The sequence below is a fragment of the Simochromis diagramma genome, unplaced genomic scaffold (assembly GCF_900408965.1).
Source record: "Simochromis diagramma unplaced genomic scaffold, fSimDia1.1 OVJJ01000802.1, whole genome shotgun sequence".
Classification (NCBI taxonomy): Eukaryota; Metazoa; Chordata; class Actinopteri; order Cichliformes; family Cichlidae; genus Simochromis; species Simochromis diagramma.
The window spans coordinates 23713701-23729545 of record NW_024387492.1 but is presented as its reverse complement, the minus strand read 5'-3'; the positions used below and the strand labels follow the sequence as shown (position 1 = coordinate 23729545).

Sequence of the window (15845 nt, the reverse complement as noted above, 5' to 3'; positions counted from 1 at the left end):
CTTAATGTCCTTCTTCACTCCGTATTTCAGTACGAAAGTTTATACTGGGCAGCAATACTTAACAAGTCGTCTTTGCGACACAAGTCAATCTTGTCAACGCTAGGTTGATTAACAAAATCAAGCAGGTCAAAATTCATCTTCAACCGCAACCATGAAACGTAGCCACCCTAAAATCACAACACTCTTTCGTTAAGTTAGGTTGTCCACAGCATAAAAAGATCCCGGACGAGCCCCCATTTGTGTTACGTCCCCCCCACCATGGTTGAGGCAAAGGTAGGAAGGAGACAGCAACACTGGACAACCTCAATGAAGGAGGACGACAACAGGACAGTTAAGAATCCGGCAGAATTTATTGGTTGCTTGCCTTGATAGTCAAACTTAACAAAAGAAAAAGGTGTAAGGCATAACCGTGTGTCTAAAAGTTTAAAACTGCAGCCAGTGTATAGGGTACCCCAGCTTGCCTGTTCAGTTCAATTATGAAATCATTTCAAAAGAGTAGGGCAGTTTACTACACAAGCATAAGATTCCACAGATGGCTGCAAACATATTTTCATATTTGTTTGTTTTAAAAGGATCCCTCCAGTTTATTCAGGATGCTGGAAATAGCAAACCATCAATTGTGCTGTTGAGGTCTGCTGAATCTGTGGTTTGTTTTAAACAACTGCTGAAAGCTCTTCTTTATGGTTTAGCCTTCCTTTAATCTTCCCCCATTACTTTCAACCATAGTTTGCATCTCTTTGCATGTTTGTGTGTATGTTGGAGTGAATGGTTTATTATGTGCTTGTATGTTGAAGTGTGTATACTTATCTTTAACGTGCAATAAACATTTGTCTAATTACAAATGGCTTGCTTTAGTAGAAACTAGATTTTTCCCTAAACGCAACAAAAGATGGAGTAAAAACAACAAAAAATGGTACAAAGATACAGTGCTCTTTATTAGCATCTTCAGAAGGTTAACAGTCCATCATGTGAAACAACAATTAAAAGCCAGGCTTTGAATTACAGTTGTTTGAATTTTACCTGTAATCATACTTTACTACAAATCCTAAATCCGACCTTGTCCTGACTGTCTCGTTAAATTTATATCATCAGGCTGTTAGTTCTGTGGTGTGTGGAAGAAGATGGGCAAGGTAGCCTGAAATTCCCCAGATGGGTCATTTAAAATAATGACACAGGGGAGGGGCCTCAATTAATTAACACAGCTGCCTGCTGCACTCATGGTGTCACTGCTCTGCTAAGCCAGTGGTTCCCAAACTTTTTTTTGCTAGCCCCCCCCCTTGTTTTACAAGAATAATGTTCGCCCCCCCCCCCCGCGTGCACGCACATGCACGCACACATCCTCCAACCACACACACCCATATTTTGCTCCATTGCGGTTTATTTCACACCTCAAACATTTAGTAAACAATTAAGCAAATACAAGTAATCTGCAGGTAGTAATAAAATAAACTACTAACTCTTTTACGCTACGTCCACACCTACACGGGTATTTTTGAAAACGCAGCTGTTTCGTCCACACATAAACGGCGTTTCGAATCACCGAAAACAGATTTTTTTAAAACTCCTTTTTTGCGTTTCCGTGTGGACGAGGAATACAGAGTTCGTCACGCAACGTTAAAGGTATGTGCCTTTTTTCACGTCACGCTGTGCGCCACGTTATTGTTTACATGAGATGAATTGCAGACTAGCAGATAGAGACAAAATACCGTTTCTGTTAATCTGACTGTTAATCTTCAGGTTTTACACGCTTACATATACACACACAGTTACTGTCCCTCCATTTACAAAGGCAGAGGCATCACAGTGTGATTATTTTACGTGTAGATGTTTTTTTCCTGTATAATAATATTCAACATTGATATCAATACATTTTTCAAAAAATGCCTCTCTGCAAAATGGGTTTAAACACATAAACAGCTGTGGGATACTGTTTGTCCGTGATTTGAACCGAGGGAACAAATCATGGCAGGATCAGCCTGACATTATTTGTATCCCACTGTAACTTTACTGTATAAAGAGCTAACATCTCCAAAATGTCAGGAGTAGTTACTCATTACAACAAGTGTTTGTGAACTAAAAATCAAGAATGTGGGATACTGTTTGTCCGTGATTAGAAGAGCCCAGCGCGTGCTCCCAACAAGTTAAAACCAATTCTGCAGGGGAGACCTACCTCGGCACTTGTGCAGGTGAAGCCAAAGGGAAGATATGCTTCACGATATTTTCTAGTCTTTGGCTTAGAATGAAGTTGGTTTGGAAACATGTTCAGCCATGCTTTATCTCCTGCTTTGCGTTTCCGTGGGCGCCCCATGGTAGCAGTGTCCAAGCGTTTTGGGTTTTTTTTCCCCTCTTTTCATACCGCGCCCCCCCTGCCATGGCTCTGCGCCTCCCCTAGGGGGCGGGCCCCACACTTTGGGAAGGTCTGTGCTTAGCTAACATGAACATGAATAAAACACAACACCAGCAAATGAGCTTTGACCACCAAATTACAACAGCAGTCTCCTCAAGGCACTTTATAATGTAAGGTTAAGACCCTACAACAACACAGAAAAAACCCAACAACAATTGACCCCTTAGGGCAAGCACTTGGCAGCAGTGGGAAAGAAAAAGTCCCTTTTAACAGGAAGTAAACTCTGGCAGAACCCAGACTCAGGTTCTGCCAGAACCGGAATGCCGGAATCTGCTGTGACCGGTTGGGGTGAAGGGATCCCAACACATCCCAATCCTCTGCATGTCCTCCTTCACCACATCCATGAAATTAAAAGAAAAAAGAAACCATTCTTATCTGGTCTTTAAGTCTGACGTCATTAGCCATGTCTGGGCCCAAACTCCGCTGCAGGTCCCTAAATTAAACGAACACTGCAGCATTACTGAGTTGAAAAACTGTCTAAATTCTTTCATCTGTAATAAAATGATCAGTGTGGCTGCTTTACCAGGTGTGATAATTAAGTTTAACATCCAGGCATCCATGAAAACAGAATTTATTAAGTTTAACTGAGTTAGACGTTAGCAGGGAGTCAGCTCGCTAGCTTCCATCTAAATATAATATACCATGTTCTGACTGAGGCATTTATGAAACAAATTAAAACGTACAGCTCTGCTATCACTTCCAACATAAATGAAGATGGGAAAGTAAACAGCAGTGACGTTTGTAGGGTTACTGAAGTTGGGCTAGCTGGTATATAATGATGTGCCACGTGATCACAGCTATGTAGCACAATATAAACAGTGAACTTGGACGACGAACGCTATCGAACGGAGGGCTTTTTTCCACTCGATAAAAGTTAACGTGAGGGTTCCCAATGGTTAGTGACAAATGCAATCGCATGGCAGGATGCCTGTAAACAAACCAAACTTCAGTCAGGAGAACAACTGAGATAACCCATCAGCAATACGAGGTTATTCATTGATATACTGCTGCATGGGCTGGGCTGTAGTTACATTGTACGGGTTTAAAAACTGAGCTTTAAAATGATTAGCGGTAATAAAAACTGAGAGAAGCCTACAGTGATCATTGCCTTGTTGAGATAAAATAGAACAAGATACAAAGCATTAACCTCCTAAGACCCGAACTTTTCCACAGCATGCATTTTTAATTTCTCTTTGATATTTGGGCATATTGGGGCCCAAGAACATAAAAACAAAGAATTACCAGATTTATTTATTTTTTTACCTTATTTTTGTTTTTAAGAAAAATAAGAGGATGAGGATATTCGTTTAAAATTTTGATAGAACAGTAGCAGTATAATGTCCTCATAAGTGGATATCAGGCCCTTGTAAAGCAAAATTGAGTATTTTGGTCTAAATAACCCAAAATGTGATGTCCACATATGTGGACGCCAGGTCCTAGGAGGTTAAAACATGTAAAAAACACAACAGCCTTATTAAATTCAGAGTACTTCGGGCCCAGAAGCAGGATTCATCACGTCATCACTTAAAGACTGGATTGTTTTCATGTTGGGCTTTTATTGTGAAATATTTGCAGGCATTGGGGTTACTTTTAAAAGTGCCTGTAAAAAGCTGTGTTGCTGTGTCGACCACACACCCCTCCATTATCCGAGGCCCGGTGGTTTTTATTTGAGGAAATGTGCTAATTGTATTTTTCTCCATTATGTTAATATAAAATGTACTCTAGTCACAGATCTTCTTTTAAACTGTTTTATTTTTTTAATTGTGCTGCATAATCTAATGACATGTTGCTTTTTTCATCCTTTTACTGTGTCGGCCGTTTGCGTCCGGCACTTCCGTCAAGAAGTTGTGTTGTAAGTGTGAAATGACAGGTACAGGTACAGCCTTAATATTCAAAAACTGTATTTGGAACATTTCTGTTGGCTGAGGCGGGACAATAGGCCTCAGTGTCAGCCGGTGTGTACGTACACAGTCACACCTTTGTAGGTAAACAGATTCACACGGCTCTGAATCAGACACCCTGGGACAACCTCAGCAGCTGGATCAATCAAACCTAAACTCTTTCTCTTTTCTCTGCTTGCCTCTTATTAATGTGATGACATTTCTCTGGCAGCTCCATGCAGCTGATAAACCCTGACGTGTGTGTGTGTGTGTGTGTGTGTGCGTGTGTGTGTGTGTTTAGTGGTGGGTGTGGGTGTATTCGCCAAACAGGAAAAAAAGCAGAACAGCAGACAGGAAGTCCACCCATGCAAATATGACTGTGCTGATAAGCAAATGTGGGAAATGAGGAGAGATTTGTTTCACAATAATCTGCAAGAGTGATACAATGACTTCAGGGTGGGAGGGGCCGAGGAGTGACACACTTCACTGCGCAGCGTTCTTCTTCCTGCTCGTCTTTGCTGTTCTTACTTCTCTTTTTCCTCTTTTCTTCTCCTCTTGTTTCCTAATTTCTTTTCACCCCCCTCTGTCTTATTCTCCCTTCTACTCTTTCCTTTTTTCTCCAGTCCATCCATCTTCCCTTTTCCTTTTCATCTTTTTACTTTTCTTGTTTCCCTTTCTCTTCTTCGGTTTCCTCTTCTTGACTTTACCATGCTTCCTCTGTCGTTATTGTTTCTTATTCAACTTTCACTTGTTTTCCTTCTTGTTTCTTCACTTCTTCTCTTCTTCCATCCTTTCCATCAGTTTCCCCTGTTTCCTCCTGACTCCTTTTTCATCTCTTCTTGTATGCTTTCCTCTATTTTTCTCATTTTACCTTATTTCTCTTCCTCTGCTTTCTATGACATCTTTCCTCTTGTTTCATCCTTTCTTTATTTCTTGTTTCCTTTCCTCTTTTTCTCTTCTTTACTGTCCCTTTTCCTTTCCTTGCTCCCTCCAGTTTCTTCCCCTCTCTTCATCAATTCCTCTCCTGTCTCCTTGCTTTAATCTGGTCAGTCCACTTCTTGCCCCCTTGTCTCCTTCTGCTTGTGTTTAGCGACATAATAAAACAAACGATCTTCGGGTCTCTCCGTTAGAGGTGTGATCTGCTGACTGTTATTTCAGCGGTAGCACATTAATGCCTCCTTGCTGGCTCCAAGTCACCTTCACTGCTGATAATCAGAGCAGGAGGAAAACGTTACGGCCTCCCCCTCGTTCATGATGAAGAGGACGCTCTGCAGCTCGACTGTTAACTAATGATGTGAGTCAGGGAGAGAGAGTGGACAGGAGCAGTCTATTTCCTGCTAATGTCTCCTTAAATTTCTGTCGCAGTTAACGGAGGAATCATTAGGAACGTGTGTAATGAGCGGAGGATTAGCACTGGCACAGCTGTACGCATTTACATTTAGATGGGTGGTTGGTTTTGGCAGCAGCTTGTCACACATTGAGAGGAGGATGATTTCACCACTACAGAATTAATTTGAAAGGTTAATATTTTATGATCCTGGCAGCATTGAGTGTTTCTCTGTGGACTGCTATAAATTTCACCCTGTGTGTATCAATTGGATTAAAGCAAGAGAATCAAAGCCAAGCCAAACAGAATGAAAATGGGATTTATTTACAGGAAATGTGACGGAGACACAAATTATCAGCAGATTCTGCTGACAGAATAAAAATTGGGACTGAATGAAATAGTTTATTCATTTTTACCTATAAGCCGAGAGCTGACAGTGAGCCATGTTCTGGGTCATCCCAAGGAGAGGAGAGGAAATAAGAAAAACAGAAGGAAGCAAAAAGGAAGCATCTTCTGATCAGGACGAAGACAAGAACAGGAAGAGGAGAGAGGAGGAAAAATGAAAGAACAGAGAAGGGGAAGCACAGAGGACAAAAAAGGAGAAAGAGGAAATGACGGATGGTCAGAGACGTTGGATAAAGGAAATCGTTTGGAGAAAGTAGATAAGAGAAAATAAGGAAAGGAAAGGATGAAGGAATGTCTCAGGGGTGTATGTAAATAAATGGAGACAAAAAATATTATAAATAATCAAAGGAAAGGACAGCAGGGACAGCATGTGAAGGAAAGAAAGGTGGGGAGATTGAACATATGCCACAAAAAAAAAACGTGACAAAACGGCAACAAATAGAAGAGAAGTGACAGGAAAGGAAGTAATTAAAAAAAGAGGGCAAGCATGAAAAGGGACTGGTGGGTAAAGGAGAATGGTAAATGGTAAATGGCCTGTATTTATATAGCGCTTTACTAGTCCCTAAGGACCCCAAAGCGCTTTACATGTCATCCACCCATTCACACACACATTCACACACTGGTGATGGCAAGCTACATTGTAGCCACAGCCACCCTGGGGCGCACTGACAGAGGCGAGGCTGCCGGACACTGGCGCCACCAGGCCCTCTGACCACCACCAGAACTGCAGAGATTAGACAGGAAACGTGTGTGTGTGTGTGCGTGTTGCTGTGTTTCCTGTTAAAGATAAAAGATCATAATGAACCTTCTTATGTCTTTGGGGAGGCTTCTGTCCCTGTTTGGCAGAGAGGACTCATATTCAGCTCGTTAGAGGCAGAAAGCTGATGAAGTAGAAGTCAATTTAAAACTCCACCTCTCATCCTTTAGATTGAATAAATACTTAATATATTTGCATCAGGAACAGGACACAAACAACCGGTGCACAGTGTGTTTGTGCTCTGCTCCAGAGAGGAGATAGCCGTGCAGGACTGCTGTACCGGCAGGCTGAAACATCAGCTTCAGCAGCAGTTCAACTGTCTGAACAAAGAACACACAGAGACACACAAACACACACACACACACACACACACACGCACACATAAACAAGGCTAAAAAGCATTCAGTTAACTCAAGTATTACATATTTCTTTATTTCAGTGAGACTGTAAACAGCCTGTTTGTACAGAGTACAGATGACGCAACACACACACAGTTTTAGTGTTTCCACTTCAGTGTGTGTGTGTGTGTGTGTGGCTGTGGTTTTGTTAAAAGTAGGAGGTGAGATCAGGTTGGGCACAGGCTACTGGGATGGCTTGCTGCTTTATTAGCTTCTGTGTGTGTGTGTGTCTGTGTGTGAACTTTCACAGCTACTTAATGGAGACAGAACCAAACTTTTCTTGTATGATGTAAATCATTGAGTTGACTAAGGTTAAAGTTAGTGTGTTTGAGTGAAGGAGGTTTGTGGTCTTGAGGTACAGTGAAAGCAAAGAAGTGTGTGTGTGTGTGTGTGTGTGTGTGTGTGTGCTTCACACCTTCATTCACTCCTGCTAATTCACCCTCCTGAGTTTCCTGACAGCCAAAAAAAAGCATGTGACAAACAACACGTCGCTTTAATTATCAGCATCCACGCAACCAGGCTGCAGGGCCGAGGCTAATGACCCGCAGCAAGTCATGCTGAACTGCTAATTACTGGCTGTGTGTGTGTGTGTGTGTGTCAGAGGCTTGCCTTTTCCCAACACTCTTCATTTTTCATAACTACAGACTTTACACAATTTGAGCCCAGATTCCAGCTCAACATGCTGTTCCACTGGAATCACTGACTGAGGAACATTTATGTAATTAAATTAGTCCTCAGAAATATTTTTACTCACTTCTTCCACAGTACAGGTGTGTCTTCACAAACTGCTGCTAATGTCCAAGATTGTCTTTCATGGTAGATTATCAGAAAGGTCACAGACTTCCTGCTTATTTAGATTTATTTGCAGAGGAGATGCCCAAGTTTGTAGTTCATGCAGGATTCCGTTTTTTGAACGAGGTCATGCCTGAACACTTTGCATGCATCGTGTTTAAATACTTCTGTTTGATGGTTAAGAGGAAGAAATGATCGTACGATTTACAAATGACAAAGGGAAGCAACACACATCCTGGGTTGTTGGGTCACGATTAGCTGAGGTATGGCCACACGAGTTCATCCCTCTTTGAAACAGAGCAGTCCAGAGAGGGTTAACAAGCCTGACAATAAAGACAAAACATTTTTTTACTGTCCACATACTTTTAGGTCGACTGAATATTAGAATTACACAGTGTTATGTTTGGAAATACATGTGTCTACTTTGCTGTGTGTCTACATTTACGTTGAGAGACGTCTTCCAGCTACTGACCAAAGCCTGCCACATTGTGCTCGGAGAAATTTTTAGATGAAACAAAGTCGACATCTAGAAGATGTTGTTTCCTGCAGCAGTTCCCACACAGAATACTGAAACCAGTCCTGACGGGAAGCCCGACATGTGGGTACACTTCTCTGTCAGAGCTACAACCCAGAGCACTGTTCGTTTAGCCCATCTGATGGAGCTGAAAACAAAAGGCCTTTGTCTGGGAGCTAGTGTGGGAGACGGGAGGCTGGCTTTGCTGCAGTTCTGCCAGAGTGGATTTTTAAAAAAGATGCAACAATGAAGAAGTGTAGAAGAGTGCATTTTACTCACTCAAGGCAGATTTACAACATTTTAATTATGGAGAGGCAGCACGGAGGGCGGTGGGGTGAGGTGTGGGGTTGGGTGGGGGTGTGTGGATGCAGTTACTTATTAACTTTGTAAGCGCTGGTGACGGCTTTTGTGAGGGCTCAGTTTGTTGAGTATAACGCCCAACTCATCACATACTGACACTTTTTAAAATCTCCTTTTAATCACTGCCTTTTAGAATGACTGCAGAGTCGCTCCAACAGGCAGGTGAGGCCTTTATTTGCGAAAGGATGTAAAAATATTGGAGGCTCCCCATGACTTCCCTCAGCCTCTGAGTAGAAGGCAGTAGTAGGCATTCACCAGACTTTCAGAAAACTTGACCTCTGACCTTGACCTTGACATCTAGGTCACTGAAATTCAAAGCCGTGCAAGATATTTAGTAGCTGCACCAATGGTACAAATTTCAAAATCCTACATCGCCTCTTTCACTAGTTATCACCTTCACAAACTTGGAGTATTTGTTTGCCTCCACAAACACTTGGTTAGGTTTTAGAAAGAAAAGGTTCACCTACTGATAAAGTTAAGCTCATGTCGGAAGACAAATATCCAACAGGAGAACGCCTGTTTCCTAAACTGTGGTGACTATTGCAACACCAGGAGAGAACATTTGGGGACACTTTGTAAAACAAGGAACAAGAACATCCACAGCCTGCAAACCTACAGCAACTCCAAATCTTGTTTAGGGTAAAAGAGGAACAGCTCTGGCACAAACGTCCTGGTTTCCTGATATTCATCATCCCTCTGTCACTGTCTCTGTTAAATAAAGGCATAAAATGAAAGAAATGTATATTTTCTGAAGTTTTAAGTTTTCTGAAGAAAGACATCCAGCCGACCTCTACATCTGTCATGGTCTGGGTGAGCAGCTGGGAATTTCCATCAGTGCCAGAGCACCCTTGGCTCCGCCCGTGGGCAGGACTTCTTCAGCTTCACGCATCTGGAGCTAATTGGGGCAATCAGGCCAAAGGGGATTTAAGCTCTGCGCTGTCATCTCCTCCCTGCCAGTTCGTCAGCTACCTGATGTTGGTAACCGGCTCTCACATTCATGCTGCTATTCTCAAGTAGATTTTCTTGTGCTTCAGGACCTACTCTCCAGTGTCGACTGCTGCTCACCACTTGGATCTCAGCTTCTTTCCACCTCACTGGGAAATATCTCCAAACCTCACCTGCCTGCCCTCCTGCTCACTCACCACTTTGGATCCAACGAACCCCAGGTCAGCCGTTTCACCTTTTTCGAACTCCGAGGAAATCCCTCACCTCCCCCTCAATACCACACCTCCACCTCCTGCAAGTAAGCTGGAAAAACTGTTATACTTACCCTCTCTGGTAATCCACTTTAACCCAGCTCTAACTCCGCTCTCCTCTCTCCCCAGTGTGACCAATACTTACCTGCCTAGATCTAGTTGTCCTCACGTTCATGCCACGCTAATACGTTTCCACACCACAGTTTGCCACGTCCTTGTGTTTTCACATATATTATATATTCACCAATAAATTGTGTTAAAACGCTCTCTTGCCTCCGCCCTGTCTGTCTGCGCTTGGGTTCTATTCAAGTTGCTGGCCTCCGTCCAGCGTGACAACATCACAGCAGTGGCAGCTTTCAGCCTCTGCCAAAGTCTGCATTACATGAAGTGAATTATAAGATTGTGACTCAACTAAAATTCATATATTTCCTCATACTTGGCTGTGGCTTTTCTGTCCACTATAATAAAAATATTAATAATAATACTTAAGTGTGTGTAGAAACACCTCAAGTCTATTCCAGTCAATGAAATTCTAATTTAATAGTTACAGAACGATGGGTCATAAAACCATTGTGTGCTGCTTCACTCTTATTCACTGTGAGTTCTAAGTGAAGTGAATCTTTCATTATCTTCCACAAGCAGGACTGTTAAACTGTCCTTAAAAAGTTAAGAGCTGCACACAGCCGAGGACTTCCTAATACTCTCTGAGATAATAGTTCAGAATAATGAGAATTCAAGACAAACCACATCAAACTGTAATAACTGTTCATTAATGATGCTGTATTTACATTTCTGGTGTGCTCATAGTATCAGTGGTTAGTCAGCCTGATCATAATTTACATCATAGACTTTAGCTCTTGTTGCATGTTCAGCACCTTCTCTGACCTGATATCAGTCCACTCATGCTAGGTCGTCATCTGCGGTATGTGAACGAGGTCAATAACGATTCGGTGCTCAATCACTATTCAGTCTATCACAGTAATACAGTAGCACAGAGACTCACATTTACTATTTAAAGGCTGACCAGTGGGTTTGAACATAACCAAAACACCACTGTGTGGGCTCTGAAATACTGTGCGTGATCACATGGTGTTAAAATCCAGAATCAGTAATGAGCATGCTGACACGGCAGATACCACCAGAGATAGCTGATGTTGGCTAACGTGGCTGATAAACTGCTGTCGTTGTGAAAGATAAAGATAAACTTCTGTTTGTTGCACCTTTACAATCAGGACCAATGATGAAATACAACAAGCAACAGAAGGAGCCTTTTCAGTCTTTCTTATCGGGCTTACTCAGAGCTGCTCGTGTGAGTCTGTAGTGAGTTTGGTACAGCATCTCTGCGTCAAAGAGAAGAGCTTATTTATAAACTAATTTTGCAAATTTGTTAATGCACCAGTGGTGCCAACTAACCATGTCCTCAGTATTAAAACCTGCCCACTCTGATAACAGATATGAGAGACCTTTCCTTAACCCCCAAGATCTTAGAGAATGACAGAATGAGGAAAGGTCAGAGAGGATTTTTGAAATAGGAACTTTCTGGCATCATTTCTGTTATCAACAAGATATCAGTGCACGCCTGGTATTTCATTGTGACCCAAGGAGCTTAGCCAAACTTCATCTTAAATTCTCCGGTATCACAAATACACTAAAAATAAAAGCCCCCTCTGCCCCTTTCAGCCTTTCTCCTGAAAATAATCCTATAGATGATTTGGCTTCCATCAACCTGCCCTTCTCTCTTTTCACCTCTCTGTCCTTTCTAGCATTTCTCTCACATTCTTTCATTCGCATTCCTCTCTACTCCTTCCTTCTTCTTCAGGCATTCACTGTTATCGCTCCATTGTTTTCCTTCTTGATCCCCCTCTCTTTGCTTTCCTTCTTTCCCACCTACAAATTGAACACAGTTCAGTCCAAACACCGTGCACACTTCTTCCAAATGAAGGCACAACAGCCTACCATGCTGGATGAAATGTAAGAATGCCTTTGTGGTCAGTATCAGTGTGCAGTATAGAGGAATCTGAATCATGCTTTGTGAAAATTAAACTCACTTTAAGAATCTGTGAGAAGTTCTTCAAATTACACACAGGACAAAACTTCAAAAAGGTTTGAAATTGAAGTCGCTTCCCTCAGCGAACACTTCAGATGTAGCTTTTTAGAGACAAAACTTTGATAAATGCTCAACAGGTCACAGGTTTTTCCAGCATGGGTTCAGTTTTAGAACTTCAAGTGTTTTTTTGATTACAATCTAAGACTTTTTAAGATCCGACTACAAAAGAGAAACCCAATCAACCCTTGGGTGCGCTTGAAAGAAACTAGTCATTACAAGACCATCTCATAATGCAAAGCTGTACCAGACACCCATACTTACAGGCAGATGTCATCGAACAGATAAAGAGACAGGGTTACTGGCAGGAAATGTTGAAGCGGTCTTTCTTCATAAGCGGTGATGATGTAGAGAATAAAAACAGAGAGCTTGTTTCCATCTTTTTGAGAGTAAAACCATTCTTGGCCTGTAATATTCAGATATTAATTTCTTACTCAGGTTCTTGGTGACTTCATTCAGAACATCAGACGATGGAGTTACAGCGCTGGTCCTGATGTTCAGACACATTTTACTACAGTAAAATGTGTACAGTCCTTAACTGCAGACTTAGTGAAGTGCAGCACTAATTATTATGTTTTATTATGTTTTGTTTGAGCCAACCTCCAACACTAATCCTCACTCACTGACCCACATCCAAACAGATTTACTTCCAAGAACTGATATAATAATAATAATAATGGATTGGATTTATATAGCGCTTTTCAAGGCACCCAAAGCGCTTTACAATACCACTATTCATTCACTCTCACATTCAGACACTGGTGGAGGCAGCTACAGTTGTAGCCACAGCTGCCCTGGGGCAGACTGACAGAAGCGAGGCTGCCATATCGCGCCATCGGCCCCTCTGGCCAACACCAGTAGGCAAGTAGGGTAAAGTGTCTTGCCCAGGGACACAACGACCAGGACAGAGAGTCCAGGGATCGAACCGGCGACCTTCCGGTTACAGATGCGATTTCCAACCCCCTGAGCCACGGTCGCCCCATGTATCAAAACCGTGACGTTCCCCTTGATCAGGAGTTCCTGAAACTGCTGATAATTTTACACCTTAATCAGGTATTTTTCCAGGAATAAACAGACCTTATCAGAAGTGAATTTATTGCCTCATTCTTCAGTTTAAATTCTTGCACAGGAACTGAGATCCTTATAAGAATTCCTGTAATCTGAGGGAAGGTCCTGCGGTTGAAACACAACAACAAACACGGCAATTACAGAAAGAAACATTTGTTGGCCAATCATCGGTCAGAAACGGACTTGCCTCTCCTCCAAGAAATGATGATGATTTACAGCTCTAACTAATTTAACTCTGAGCATTTCCACACACATAAAATATAGTTCTTTAATGATCTCGTCCCCATAGAAAAATTGTTTACAGGAGACTCAGATATGGTGGTTTGACCAGCTGACAGCCAGCTGACAGACATAATCTCTCCGGTGTGTCTGGGATCGGACATGCTCAGAACACCTCGCCTAGGAGCTGCCTCTTCCAAAGAGGAAAATATTGACACTGCATACAGAGATATTTCAGACAATACTGAGTCAACACAGTATGTCTGTTTCAGTTTGACACGGTATATGAGCTCCATAGAAAACCCTTTGTTTCCACTTTGCTGTGAGAGAAGTCAATTATTCAGCTGGACTAGTTACACAATGACTGCACTTACGTGATGCCTAATATTTTCCATAATTTGGACAACCTATCAGGGTCTTTCAAAAGATGCAAACAGGGTGGCTAGCTCAGACCCCAGATTTCAATCCATCGACAGCTGCTCTCTTCCAGCTTCAAACATGAACGGCACACACCTGAAGCACTGAAATGAGCACAGATAAGCTCGCCTGAAGCGCAATAATCACATAGTGAAAGAGGAATTTTACTTTTTTCCCCCCACTTTTTCTCTTTCTGCAGGTGAACACTGAATCACTCTCCCAGGTGTTCCTGCTCCTCCCTCACATCATCCTCTTGTCTTTCACTGGGAGATAATCAAGACTGGCATCCGAGAGTTGGGGGGGGGTAGAGCTGACTGAAGAGGGGATGATGTGTAAAACAGGAGAGAGGACAGAGTATCGCCTTGTTTGCGCTCAACAAGAAAATTGAAGGCCAAAAGTGACATCATCGTCCAGGTTTTGTAACTGGGCTCAAGTAAACCATCTCTGCCCAGCTGCTTTTAAAGCAGAGACTAACACAAAGTAAGAGCTTATTCACACGACTGAAGAAAATACATACCGCTAAAGTTTACAGCACAGGACATTTGGAACATGTCTCTGGTTTGAAACAGTAAATAGCACCACACAGCAACAATTCAGTTCATTTCACTATTAGTTATTTATCACCAAATCACAACAGTCACATCAAAGCCCTTCATATTATACGGGAAAGACCCTACAGTGACACAAAGAAAACAGAAAACCAAAACAATCATATGAAGCATGCTCAGTAGGAGATATATATGGATATGCTCCCGTAAAGGTCCGCACTGGGGAAACAGCCAGCTGCTGAACACCTCATCTCAACTCCCACCAAAAACCATCAATCAGAGAGTCTCATGCCAACCAATCAGAGTGAAACTGAAAACTATCAACAGAATACATTTGGGTTTTCTAAGATGAACAAACGGATGTGAAACAGACATTTTCATGGCATAAAACTGGCTTTTCTTTTGCCGATGCTCATGTTATATGGAACAAACTTGCTGGACTCTCTGCAAACTGAAAGGCTTCACAGCAACACAGTAACTCTTTAAAAAAAAGTGTGGCATCGTCTGTGCTGCTGGATAAAAATACTTAGAAATATCTTTATTTTGCAGTACTCAGTCAATTTCATAATCAGCACCTTTTGAGTTTGAATGATGCATTTTCAGTAGTTTCATGTTAACGGTGCACATTCTGCTGGAACCTTTAAAGATCTGTAATGAAGATTAGAAGGGGCAGATGTAATTTTGCTCAGCAATGTATCAGCCCACTATTATACTCATTATTTCCTCTGATTATTATTGGAAAAGAGTGAGAAGAGTGTCCAATAAACAGCCTCAAACTGACGATTAAAAACAGATCAAAGAGGAAAAACAACAACTTGTCACGTCAAGTTAAGCTGGAAGCGAAACACCGTTCATTTGTTCATTTTCTGGTCAGATTTCTTATTTTATAGTATAACCAAGCATCATATTTTACACTGGTTAACTGGTTACTGTAACCGTGAAATAAATATGTACAGCACAAAAGGTGTAAAGTAAATGTACTTAGTTACACGTGCAGAAGAGAAAACAGAAAAAAAGTGAAGGTAGAGATAAAAACTGAGGGATGAGGGGAGGACGCCAAGCTGGCTGATAAAATCTGGACCGTCCCACAACCACACACCCACATCATATTATGAAATATGTAGGAACGACCCTTCCCCGGCCTCTCGCTGCCTCCAGAGGAACGACTTAACCGAGGAGGACCGGAGGATCTTATTTAAACTCGATTTCTGAGCAGTTAAAAATCTTCTTTTAACACAAACGCTACTTTGTGTCTTTCATGTCTAATAATCTTTTCTGTGATTATGTGTATTATGAAGAACACAGCAAGATGTGTGCACAACCTCAGCTGCTCCTTCTCACGTCTCATCGGCTGCGTTGCATCGATTCCTTAAAACAACACACCGAAATTTAATAATAATAATGTATACTTAATTGATCCCCGTGGGGAAATTCCTCTCTGCATTTAATCCAT

General features: G+C 41.9%; 1 protein-coding gene and 1 long non-coding RNA gene across 6 annotated transcripts in view; both read right to left on the bottom strand.

Moving 5' to 3' along the window:
- adgrg6 (adhesion G protein-coupled receptor G6) overlaps nt 1-15845 on the bottom strand; it is a 117293-nt gene that overhangs the window by 73557 nt on the left and 27891 nt on the right. The gene's annotated exons all lie outside the window — the stretch shown is intronic.
- Nucleotides 2343-2820, bottom strand: LOC120725155. The gene is made up of 3 exons (XR_005694057.1): nt 2536-2820; nt 2491-2499; nt 2343-2377 (listed from the first exon to the last, which is right to left on the bottom strand). It is a non-coding gene; the product is annotated as an uncharacterized LOC120725155 (long non-coding RNA).